The sequence below is a fragment of the Dasypus novemcinctus genome, chromosome 3 (genome assembly GCF_030445035.2).
Source record: "Dasypus novemcinctus isolate mDasNov1 chromosome 3, mDasNov1.1.hap2, whole genome shotgun sequence".
Taxonomy (NCBI): Eukaryota; Metazoa; Chordata; class Mammalia; order Cingulata; family Dasypodidae; genus Dasypus; species Dasypus novemcinctus.
Window position 1 is genome coordinate 116,879,127 of NC_080675.1, and position 13,147 is coordinate 116,892,273.

General features: G+C 39.9%; 1 non-coding gene across 1 annotated transcript; it reads right to left on the bottom strand.

Moving 5' to 3' along the window:
* Positions 1–2,863: 2,863 nt before the first annotated feature.
* LOC111766126 (U6 spliceosomal RNA) lies at positions 2,864–2,967 on the bottom strand. Its single transcript, XR_002798259.1, has one exon. It is a non-coding gene; the product is annotated as a U6 spliceosomal RNA (small nuclear RNA).
* Between the last annotated feature and the right edge of the window lie 10,180 nt (positions 2,968–13,147).

The window sequence follows — 13,147 nt, forward strand, 5'->3', positions numbered from 1 at the left end:
AGGGCAGAAAGTCTGTTTTATCCACCACTTTAGCCCTATATAGCACAAGGCTTGGCACCACCCAGGCCCTAAATCAATTGTTGTTCAATAAAGGAACTGCCACTGTAAAAGCCTGAGCTAGAATAACCAGACTTCTGCTCTGATATCTATCTTGCAGTGTTTGAGTTCACCACTTTGTATGTGACCTGACGTTCTCTCATGTAGCTTCAACTATCCCCAGTATTCAGATGAGTTCCAAGTAGTTCTAGCATCAGTTTCTCAGTTTCTCCGTTTCCAACTGCCTGCAGGTTAGAGCAGCCTAGGAGCTCTGCCACTGATTTTCTGCCCTACCATGGATAAATCACTCCCCCTCACTTAGCCTGATATTTCTCATCTGAAAATGAGAGCACTGGTTACTAGATAATCTCCAAGGCCCCTTCTAGCTCTAGAAATGCTATGCTTCAGTTATTCCACACTGATATTTTGTCAACTCCTCAAACTCAGCTTTTCTTCAGTAGAGCTCACAATAGCCCTTCCTAAGTCCTATCAAAGGGTCCATCATTTTTTACTCATTTAGGTTTGAAACACTCTAGATATCTTTGCTTCCTCCCCCTAAGCAAGTCCCTCATATCCAGTGAGATGCAAAATCTTCTGAAGACAGCCTTTGCACCGTCTCCCTATAAATCTTTGTACAATTTTAGTTAGTCAGGAACAGCTGTGCTATACTGCCCAGCATCCCCAAATGAGGTAGATTCTTTCATCAAAAGACAACTGTGAAACAGTAGGTCTAATCAAATTAAACCCCTGCTCTCTCCAAGTATTTTAAATAATCTCAGTTAAAGATAGCACTCAAATCTATCTGACTTTAAGAAAAATGGCGAGGGAAGTGGACTTGGCCCAGTGGTTAGGGCATCCGTCTGCCACATGGGAGGTCCGTGGTTCAAACCCCGGGCCTCCTTGACCTGTGTGGAGCTGGCCCACGTGCAGTGCTGATGTGCGCAAGGAGTGCTGTGCCACGCAGGGGTGTCTCCCGCGTAGGGGGGCCCCACGTGCAAGGAGTGCGCCCCGTAAGGAGAGCTGCCCAGCGCGAAAAAAAGTGCAGCCTGCCTAGGAACGGCACCACACACACGGAGAGCTGACACAACAAGATGATGCAACAAAAAGAAACACAGATTCCTGTGCCACTGACAACAACAGAAGCGGACAAAGAAGAAGACACAGCAAATAGACACAGAGAACAGACAACCGGGGTGGGGGGGAGGGTGAGGAAGGGGAGAGAAATAAATAAATAAATAAATCTTAGAAAAAAAAGAAAAATGACGAAGAAACGTCTGGAGACGATTTCAAGGGATCTTATCACTTTCACTTCAGACTTCAGATTCTCTTCTGGAATTTAATAGCAAGAAACACTATTTTCCTCTTTCAGGTCCTTAACTAAACTTAAAGGCAAAGGCCCATGCCCTTCCATCTGATTAATGTCTTGATATCAGAGCATATAGAAGGAATTTTTTTATTAATATAAAAACAACTGCATCTGTTGCCATCTCACTTCAGTATTTTTTTTAAGTAAATAGCTTTGTTGAGATGTAACTCACAGCACAAAGTTCACCCCTTTAAAGAATACAACTCAGCAGTTTTTAGTATATTCAGACTTGTGCATCCATCATCACTTTTTAAAAATTTCCCTCCCTTCCCCTGCCCCTGCTCCCCATTGTCTGCTCTCATGTTCTTCTGTGTCCACTTGCATTCTCGGCAGCACCGGGAATCAACTCTTTTTGTTGCATCATCTTGCTGGGTTTGCTCTCTGTGTGTGCGGCGCCACTCTTGGGCAGGCTGCACTTTTGTTGCGTGGGGCAGCTCTCCTTGCAGGGTGTACTCCTTGCACATGGGGTTCCCCTATGCAGGGGACATCCCTGCATGGCATGGAACTCCTCATAGGTGGCAGCACTGCACATGGGCCAGCTCACCACATGGGCCAGAAGGCCCTGGGTTTGAACCCTGAACCTCCTATATGGTAGGCGGGCACTCTATCAGTTGAGCTACATCCACTTCCCCATCATCACTTTTTAGTTCTACATTTTTATCACCCCAAACAGAAACCTTGCACTCATTAGCAGACACTCTCCATCCCTCCTTTCCATAGCCCCTGGCAACCATTAATCTTCTGGAAATTTCTTATAAATGAAACCATATAGTATATGGTTCTTTTGTGTCTGGCTTCTTTCATTTAGCATAATGTTCTCAGGGTTCATCCATAAAGTAGCATGGATCAGTAGTTTATTTCTTTATATGACTCAATAATATTCCATTGTATGGGTATACCACATTTTATTTATCCATTGATGGACATTTGGGTTATTTCTATTTTGGGGCCATTATGAACAATGCTGCTATGAACATTTGTGTATAAGTTTTTACATGGATGTACATTTTCATTTCTCTTGGGTAGTTACCTAGCAGTGGGACTGTTGGGTCATATGGTACTTGATGTTTAACTATTTAAGGAACTGCCAAACTGTGTTCCACAGGAGCTGTACCATTTTACATCCCCACCAACAATGTACGATGAAGGAATCCAATTTTTTCACATCTTCACTTGCTATTGTCTGTTGTTTTTCCTTTAATTGATAGCTACCCTAGTGGGTGTGAAGTGGTACCTCACTGTGGATTTGATTTGCATTTCCCTAATTACTAAGGATGTTGAACATCTTTTCATGGACTTACTTGTCATTTGTATATCTTCCATGGATTGCTTCAGTCTTAGGACAGGTAAACCCTGAAAGACCTTTAAGATTTTAGGGAGGAACTGATGAACATTTACAGGAACTAATGTCTTTCAAGCAAGGAAAAATACTAGCCAAAGTTAGTATTTATTTAAAATACAAAAGGGAGGATACTTTTTTTTTTCCAAAATGTTAAGATTTTATTTCCAGGCTAATCTTCTCTGTATCGTTCCAATTTTAGTATATGTGCTGCCGAAGCGAGCACAAAGGGGGATACTTTTTAAAATACCATGCATGGGACACTGGAGTTTTAAATGCCCTTTTATCTTTAAAAAATTATGAGAAGTAACTTCAGAGCTAAATGACAGGAGATTTCTCTTTTAGAGTAGATAAATAGGAAGCAATACAGTTCATACCTAAAGAACAAAACAATGGACTTGTTAGAAACTTATCACCAACATTCCCATCTTTTGGAGGTGCTTTTGAGATTTGCTTAGAAGTCAGTAGTTACAAATCCAATCTACTATTTAGAAAAAAGGTAAAATTATCATTTTAATGTATGTGAACCCATATAGAAGAACTCATATTTATAGAAAATATAAAATATAAGGGGAAGAGGTGTTTCATATTACCCTTCCCTATTATAGTGCTCAATTAATAATTGTTGACTTTATGTTAATAATTTTTAAACCACTTTATTTAATAATAGCTACCATTTACTGGGTGCTTACTATGTGCTACATAAGAGCATCACATATTATCTCATTTACTCCTCTATGAGGAGGTACTGTTATAATAATTTCACTGAGATGAAGAAACTGAGCCTTAGAAAGGTTAAATAAAATTTTCCGAAGTTGAATAGCTGCCAAGTGGCTGACACAGCCAAGATTCAAACCTAGGCTTCTAGACTCCAAAGTCGGTGCCCTTAACCTCTGTACTCTTTGATATTCTCACAAATTCTCACATTACATAAAACAAGGTTTATCTGTAGTCCAACTACTTTTGTTGTGAGATTTTCCCCTATAAGCTTCATTTTGTGTCACATGCCACCACTCACTTTTCATGATATCTCTGAGTGTATGTTTTGGAAGCTATTTCTCTAAAACATTATTACCTTTCTTAGGAAAATGTTCTACCCATAAAGCATGCATGGAAAAGAGTCTTTGGCAAATTGAACTTCTGTGGGTCAGCTATAGCTGAATGCTGAAGACGGGAAAGACCAGAACATGCTATGAAACCTCTGAACAAGCACAGGGATGGCTGAGACACTTGGTTGAGAATTCCAATGGCAAGAGAAGGTATTTTATCATAGGTGTAGTTGTTGCCACCTGCAATCAAGTCGAGGAAGGGAATATGTTGGAAAGGAAGGCTGCCCCAGAAGGGTCTGTCCCATTGGTACGGTTCTAGTAATACACTACATATTCACCCCCACTTGAGTCTAACTTTAGGATTTTTAGCAGGAGCTAAAAATAGGTCCACTCACCCTGCTGAAAAAGTTGTGCCTCATATTTCTCTCTGAGTTGGCACTTTCATTTCCAAACCGAACTAACCATTAACACTGGTAGTCCTGACCAGGGTGGGCCAGATCTGATCAGCACCAAGAGTGAGAAGGTCTGATGGCCAATTCCAGAAATGATGCAGACATTAGTGGATCACCATCATGTTACATGATGTCAGTAAAGATGCTTTTGCAGCCACAAAGATGTCTCTGCCCATAAACAATTCCAGGTTTCCCAGGAAATATCCTTTGGACACCTTAGTGATGGGAAAGCTAGATCCTCTCCCTTGTGTAATTCTTGCAGCCCAACTAGCTCTCTCAGTATTTTTTTTTCTCTATTTTTTTAAATGTTACATTAGAAAAAATAAGAGGTTCCCATATACTCCCCCACCCCCCTCACCCCACTCCTCCCACATCAACAACCTCTTTCATCATTGTGGGACATTCATTGCATTCGGTGAATACATTTTGGAGCATGGTGTACCGCATGGATAATGGTTTACATTGTAGTTTACACTCCCCCAGTCTACCCAGTGGGCCAGCAGGACATACAATGTCCAGCATCTGTCCCTGCAGTACCACCCAGGACTATTCTAAGTCCTGAAAATGCCCCCACATCATATCTCTTCTTCCCTCTCCCTACCCTCAGCAACTACCGTGGTCACTTTCTCCACATCAGTCCTACAATTTCTTCCATTACTAATCACAATAGTTCCATAGTAGAATATCAGTAAGTCCACTCTAATCCATACTCTATTCCTCCATCCTGTGGACACTGGGATGGTTATGTCCACTCCCCCTCTATATCAAGAGGGGGCTTAGATTCCACATGGATGATGGATGCAATTCTCCTGCTTGCAGTTGTAGGCACTCTTGGCTCCCTGGTGTGGTGGTTGACCTTCTTCACCTCCCTGTTAGCTGGCTGGGGTAAGTCCAACAAACCAGAGGGTAGGAGTTGCAAGTCTGCTGAGGCTCAGGGCCTGGCTGTCACATGGACAGTCCAAAGATTCAGGTCTCCTGAGTATACACCAACCCCAGCACGCAACCACAGGTCTAGTAAAAGTGACAGAAGAGGCATGTGTGGAAAGGTCACATCTGAGTTCAACTCCATCACACTCAGGAACACAATCTCCAAAGTAGGGCCAACTGACAAGACACTGAACTCCAGAGCCATCTTCCATGATCATAGAACCTGTGGGTCTCTGTGGCCCTCAGGAGAACCAGTACCCAGGGTTGTATCTACTTTGGCTGTCTCTGGGACCCTGCTGAGGTGTGCATAAGCATGACCCCTCTGATGACCTCCTGACTCTTTTTTGGAGACTCATAGCCATATAAACTCATTTGTCCTTTCCATTACCTCATTTTATTCAAGGTCAAAAAGCAGTTTTTAACACCTGATATTACACATAGGCTGAGATATTCTGCTGGTCTGAGTTGACCCATTTATTCAAGGTCTTTTTCTAGTTACATCATCGGCTGTGTTTGGTAGTAATCCCTTGGCACCAGAGAGGCTCATCCCTGGGAGTCATGTCCCATGCTGGGGGGAAGGTAATGCATTTACATGCTGAGTTTGGCTTAGAGAGTGGTCACATTTGAGCAACATGGGGGCTCTCAGGAGGTAACTCTTAGGCAACCTGCAGCTCTAGGCCTAGTTCATATTTCAGGCACGCAGGCTCATAAGCATAGTCATCAGTATCAAGGGCTCATTGTTGGGCCATCCTTCTTTAACCCTCTTCTTCAAGCTGACTACTTATTTTCATTTCTGGCTTAGACCCTCAAAAAATGCTATGAAATAGGAAATGGATTGAATTATTAACAACAGGAGAACAGTTGGGGAAATTATTATCACATGTTTATTATTCAGCAAAGTGGCAGGCTCTTAAATGGAAAAAATTTTTTTCTTATTGACTATTTCTTAAATGAATGAATACATTTAGGATTTTGAGTAAATAAATTTCATCATTGGATGAAATATTAGGCAGCCACTAAGAAGAATGTTTACAAAGAATTTTTAATAATCCAGAACAACTTTTATGTTATGATACTAAGAGTCAAAGAATAGAATATGAAATTGTACATTCAGTGTTCTCTTAACCATGTTGAATTTATATGTATAAAAAGTCCTGGAAGAAAATACACCAAAATTTCAACAGTGACTATCTTTGTATAAAACTATAATGGGTGATCTTTATATTCTTTTTTCTACTTTTCTGAAATTTATGCACTTTCCTCTGTGAGTCTGTATCGCATTTATAATCAGAAAAAAAATTGTAAATATATATATTTTTTCTTTTTTTGAGAAGCAAAGGGTTCTGTGTATGTTTAAAAAGAACTCTCTGGTCACAGATGATTCCCCTTGCAGCTCTGCTCCAAGAACTGTAGACTGCTCTGGGAGAAAACCTCCCATAGCCACCTGGCTCCTCTCAAGTTTACACATGAAGTGCCCTGGTAAGATGGAGGAGATTAGTGTGGGAAGGCACTTCTGTCTCTCTGTTGGGCATTTTTCCAGGCTCTCTCAGGTCTGTGCTTGCTATTTCACTCTTGTCTTTCTCACTCGTTGCTGGTGAGAAATTTTCCAGGATTATCTCTCTCAGCAAAAGGTACTTCTCTGTTAGACCATGGGAAGTTGAGAAGTTAACATTCCCCAGTTTTCTGCACCCCTCTTTAGTGTTCCCATTTGTCTTGGGCAACGGCCCAGGAGAAAGCATGCATACCTCTATGCAAAATCATTTAAATGACATAACATCCCCCACATTAATCTCCTCTTCACTAAAGAAAGGTCTGCACAAATTGAATTATTCAGTATCTGAAAACTTAGGGTCAAAGTGGGAACCAATTTTGAAATTTTGTTTAGGAACCTTAAATTTCTGTTTCTACAATGCTATTCAGAATTTAAAAACAGCTTACCAAGACTGAAGATTGCAGGCCTGAGCCAGAAATATCTGGCCTGAAGATGAAGGCATGAATTTTTTTATGAAGGCCTGATTTAGAAATGACAAAATATGACAGCCAACACCCTGCCTTTTCTAGAAAGTTATGTTGTTCATGTGATAGCAATTAAGTCACTTCAGGGACAGATTTCATGCATATCAACATGCCCAAAAGAGTGCATCTGCAACATGAGACACTTGGGACTTTTTTGGCCCAGCTCTGTAGCAACCAAATTCTTGACTCAGCAGCCGATTTTATTTCTGGGAAAACCCAACCACCCTCAAATTTTCAAACACAGCCAATTAAATTAATGCTTATTACTGTAGGACTGATTCCTCACTGACTCTGATTTGATCAAATGAAAATCCATTTCCTATTTTCTTATGCCCAAAGCCTTCTAGAAGCTGTACAAGCAGAGTGAAGCCACCTCTTCCCATGCCCTGGCACACCTTATTAATACTTCTTTTACAGCACTTATCACCTGGCTGTAACAGCTTGTTTACAGATCTTTTTTTACCAGATTAAGAAATTCGGGAGGGGAAGGGCTCTAACTCCTGTACCTAGCACAGTGATTGCTGACTGCCGCTTAATAAATGTGGAATTAAATGCCTAATCAAAATGGTAAGTTTTTCCTTAGAATCAATACCACACTTTAAAATAATATTTAAAATATTTAGAGGTATATTTATAGAATTTTAGAAGTGGAACTGATCTTATTTTTCATATGGGATAATCATGGCCCAGAAAGCCCAAATAACCTATCCAAACTTATCAAATAGTAGTATTGCTTTTTTCAAGAGTTTAATCATCTTTAGGAAAATGGACTTTGATTCTACTCTCTGGGAATTCAAATCTGTAAATCTTTAACTTCCATGTTTAGCAAAATGGAGGGTTTTTTTCCTTTTCATTAGAGAAGTTGGAGGTTTACAGAAAAATCATGCAGAAAGTACACAGTTCCCACATACCTGCCCCCTCAACACACAGTTATCCCTATTATTAACAATTTTCATTAGTGTGGTAGTTTTGTTATAATTGATGAAACAATGTTATTACAATTATACTATTAAATGTAGTCCATAGTTTACATTAGGGTTCACTGTTTGTGCTTTGCAGTTCTATGGTTTCTTAAAAATTTTTATTCTAATAACATACATACAATCTAAAATTTTCCCTTTTAACCACTTGCAAATATACAATTCAGTGGTATTAATTACCCTCACAATGTTGTACTACCACTACCACAATCCATTACCAAAACTTTTCCATCACGTCAAACAGAAACTCTGTACCAATTAAGAACTAATTCCCATTTCCTTCCCCTACCCTCGCCCCTGGTAATCTGTATTCTAGTTTCTAACTCTATGAATTTGCATATTCTTATTATTTCATATAAGTGAGATCGTACAATATTGGTCCTTTTGTGTCTGGTTTATTTCATTCAACATGATGTCTTCAAGATTCATCCATGTTATAGCATGTATCAGAATTTCATTTCTTTTTATAGCTGAATACTATTCTGTTGTATGAATATACCACATTTTGTTTATCCATTCATCTGTTGATGGTCATTTGAGTTACTTCCATCTTTTGGCAACTGTGAGTAATGCTGCTATAAACACTGGTGTACAAATCAAGGAGATTTTTAGGTGTGAACATTATAGGTAGGTGATCAGCCTTTTAAATTTGTGGGAGCCTAACATCAAGAGAAATCTTACTTTAATATGTTAAGACTATTTTCATGAGTTCTGGGAAGTTTCACCCAGTTTCAGTTTCCCCTAATGTTATCAGCTTACATTACTGTGGTACATTTATCAAAACTTAGGAAACACCACTAGTACATTAGTATTAACTAAATTTCAAACTTAATTCAGATTTCTTCAGTTTTTTCACTAGTGTCCTTTTTCTGTTCTAGGATCCAATTCCAGATACAACATTTTTCTCTGGTCCATAACAGTTTCTTAATCTTTGTTTTTCAAGTCCTTGAAAGGTTTAAATACTGGTCTGGTATTTTGTAAAGTGTCCCTCAAATTGGGTTTCTTCCGCCTGTCTCATGATTAGATTGCGCTTATGGGCTTTTTGAAAGAATACCACAGAAGTGAAGTGCTCTTCTCATCACATCATATCAGAGGTAGATGATCCCCATATAATATAACTGGTGACTTGAATACAGACCATCTGGTTAAGGCAGGGTTTAACAGGTATCCTCACTGTGAAGTTTCATTCCTTTCCATACTCTCTTCTTTGGAAGTGAGCCACTAAGATCTGCCTGGAAGGGGAAGACATGTTTACCCACTTTTTTTTTTTTAAGATTTATTTTATTTATTTATTCTCCCCCTAAGCCCCTGCTGCTTGCTTGCTGTCTGCTTTCTGTGTCCATTTGCTGTGCGTTCTTTTTTGTCTGCTTGTCTCGTCATCTTGCTGTGCCAGCTCTCCGCGGGGGCCGGCCAACAGCCCTCCACAGGCGTGGGTTGGTCTGTCTTCACAAGGACGCCCCAGGAAACAAACCTAGGGCCTCCCATATGGTAGACGGGAGCCCAATTGATTGAGCCATAACCACTTCCTATTTATTCACTTTTATTAATTGAAATTCTTCTGTAAGGGAGATTTTTCTCTTCACCCCCTTTTATTTACGGAAATTTTAATTTGATGAAAAAAATTTCTTAAAAATAAGAGAAAAACATTTCTTGAACTTGTGGGAAATCAAAATTATAATTGTTCAGGACAGTAACTTTTGGCAGATATTTAATAAGTGTATGGTATTGGAATATGAGTTTAAGAGATAAACACCCCATGGCTGAGACATTTTATACCAACAAATTTTCCAGATAACTGAAGCTTATTCCTTTAATCACCAAACTTTTTTTTAAATGTATATTTCTCCTATTCTTATGACTAATTTTCTAAGACATACCATAGGCTTTTGCCTTCTTGAACAGAATATTGTTCACACAATTTAACCTTTTTTAATTGATCACTATACTGAAATTCACGGCAGTGATGATGGTTGATCTAGATAACCCCTAAAGTTTCTTGTAATCCAGGTTTCTATAGCTTAAAAACTGACAGATAAAATTAATGAAGGTCCCTTAAATAACCAAAGGTTTTCATCTTGGGGTGGGGTTACAGTGGTCTCAGCCTTACTTGTAGAGGAGAGAAAAGCAATAGTTGTTCACACAAAAGCTTCAGGGAAGCACATACAAATAATGTGAGGAGCTTGTTAAGGCAGATTCTGATTCAGGCCTGAGATTTGGTATTTCTAACAGCCTCCCAGATGATCCTGGGGGTATTAGTCCACAGATCACACTTTGAGTAGCAAGGACCCAGGGAACTCCATATACCAAACTTTGTAAAGTCTGGCTGTTGACAGGGCTCTCTAAGGCCAGTGAGTTCCCGGGTCAGTGCAGATCTTTTCTCTCGTGCTGCAAAGTACTTTGAATAGACTTGGATCATTCATTAAATCCAGTCAAAGCTTAGGAAAAAAAAAAAAGGTAGGTTACATAAATAAGGAATTCTTTCCTTTAATACAAACCTAAGGAGGGAAAGAAGATTCTTTTCCTTAAGAGAACTACTTTTGAGGCAAAAATTTCCTCAATTCTGTAATTCCTTTGATAGTACAAGGAAGTGACCAGACCACATCAAAAAGACAATAGGCTAGTTTTATGTAAAGATGGAGTTTGTGGAGAAAAGGGCCATTTCTAGAACTTGGTTCTTATCAGAAAACTGTAGTTGAGGATTGAATTAGTTTGCCAAAGACTGCGAATGAAAAAATAATTTATTAGGGGTAAAAGCTAACAGTTTTGTGGCTGTGAAATGTCCAAATCAGGCATTAGCAGAGATACTTTCTCACCAAAGCCCTTACTGGTGATCCTGGAGTTCTGCCATATGGTGAAGCAGGATGGCAGGTCTGCTGGTCTCTCGCACTACTTTCTCCTGTAGCTCAGCTGTGGGCGATCAACCATCTCTTCCTGGGCCTTATCTCCTTGAGCCTTTCAGGGTTTCTCTGTCATTCTGCAGTTGTAGGTAAACCTGGAGTTCTCTTTCTCACATGGGCATGTCAAAATGGCAGAGCTCTCTTTTCTGTGTCTCAGTTTATATAAGACCCAGCAAGAGGGCAGATACTCAACCTGAGTCAGGCCTCACTGATGTAATCCAATCAAAATCAATCTGAGTGATCTAATCAAGTCCCCTTAACAAAATCTAATCAAAAGGCCTCACCTACATTGCATTTACAGGCATAGGAATGGGTTAGCTTAATTTAAGAACATAATTTTCTGGCATCCACAAAAGAAACCAGGACAAGGATTTTAGGACAGCATCAATGTATACATCATAAGATTGCTTCTGTTGCTATTTTCTCACAAAGAGAAAGTGGGTTTGGCCTTCAGGATCTAAGCCTCAATAGCCAAATCCTTAGCTGCTTTCAAACTAAGCTAATATGACATATGGCACTTACTTATTAAAATATAAAATGTAGTATATGATTCCTGAGTGGCTTTACTAGGGTAATTAATCAAGCGTTTCTCAACTGTAAGAAGTCTTCCATGTCAGCTATGTATAAGAGCCACCTATCTCTGGTAGTCCCAGTCAGAAACTCAATAAAGAGGAAAGTGCTGGTGTGGAGACCTGAATTCTAGCTCCTGCTCAATCAGTAGCTGCTTGGATAACTGTGGGCAAGTCACGTAACCTGTCCAGGCTTTAGTGTACAAACTAGGTGACCTCAAGGTTTCTTTCAAGTCCCGGTTTTTCAACACTCCATTCTCTACCTAGAAAGGTATTCTGTATACATTTCAAAGAAATGCTTATTTTTTAAGGTAGTATTTCCATAATTTGCTAAGCTGCCTTTTGTATGTTATTTTACTTTTTGACTTTGAATTAAAGTTAAAAAACAAAACAATGTCCATCCCTTTTTCTAAAATGCCATTAATAAAACTTATTCTGCCAACTTTGTCCCTAAACCTTGAACAAGAAGTAGTTTCGATGCTATTTTACACCAAATAATCGTCAGAGGAAAAATGAGGTTTTGACCTCATTTCTTGAACTAGATATGTTTGTGGTTGTAAGCTAGCTAGTGGTGCAGTTTATAAGATGCAGTGTTATTGCTGGATTCTCATTTTCCCCAGATAATTACTATAAATCAAAGTTTATAGCATGAATTATTACCTGTTGGTTAGAGTCCACATTTCTCATAACTGGGTAGCAAATACATTAGGGTTTACTTTATTCTAAAAATGGCTCTGGTTTCATTGATTGAATTGCAAAAGGTAAAGAAGAAAAATGGGGAAAGCGGATTTGGCTCAACTGATAAGGGCGTCCTCATACCATATGGGAGGCCCAGGGTACAAACCCAGGGCCTCCTGACCCGTGTGGTGAGCTGGCCCACATGCAGTGCTGAAGCGCGCAAGGAGTGCCGTGCCACGCAGGGGTGTCCCCCGCATAGGGGAACCTCACGTGCAAGGAGTGCACCCCGCATGGAGAGCTGCCCCATGTGAAAAAAGCGCAGCCTGCCCAGGAGTGGCGCGGCACACACGGAGAGCTGACAGAGCATGATGAAGCTACAAAAAGAGACGCAGATTCCTGGTGCCACTGACAAGAATGCAAGTGGACAAGAAGAACACACAGCAAATGGGCACAAAGAGCAAACAACGGGGGGTTTAAGGGGGAGAGAAATAAATAAAAAATAAATCTTAAAAAAAAAAAAGAGGAAAAATGGTGGCTACTACTTGAAATGTTTTAGCTTGGCGTATGTGTCCCTATGACAGCAGCAGGCAGTATGGCAGGGTGAGACTCCACACAGCACAGTAAGTAGTTCAGAACACGGGCTCTGGAGCTATACTGCCTACGTTTGAAGCTCAACTCTACAACTCACTAGCTGTATGGTCCTGTGTGAGTTATTTAATTCCTCTGTTCCTCAGCTTTCCCAAATGTAATAGGGATAATAATAGTACATAACTCAGAGTTGTGATGATTAAATGAATCAATACACACAAAGCACTTAAAACATCACTCATTCCATGTC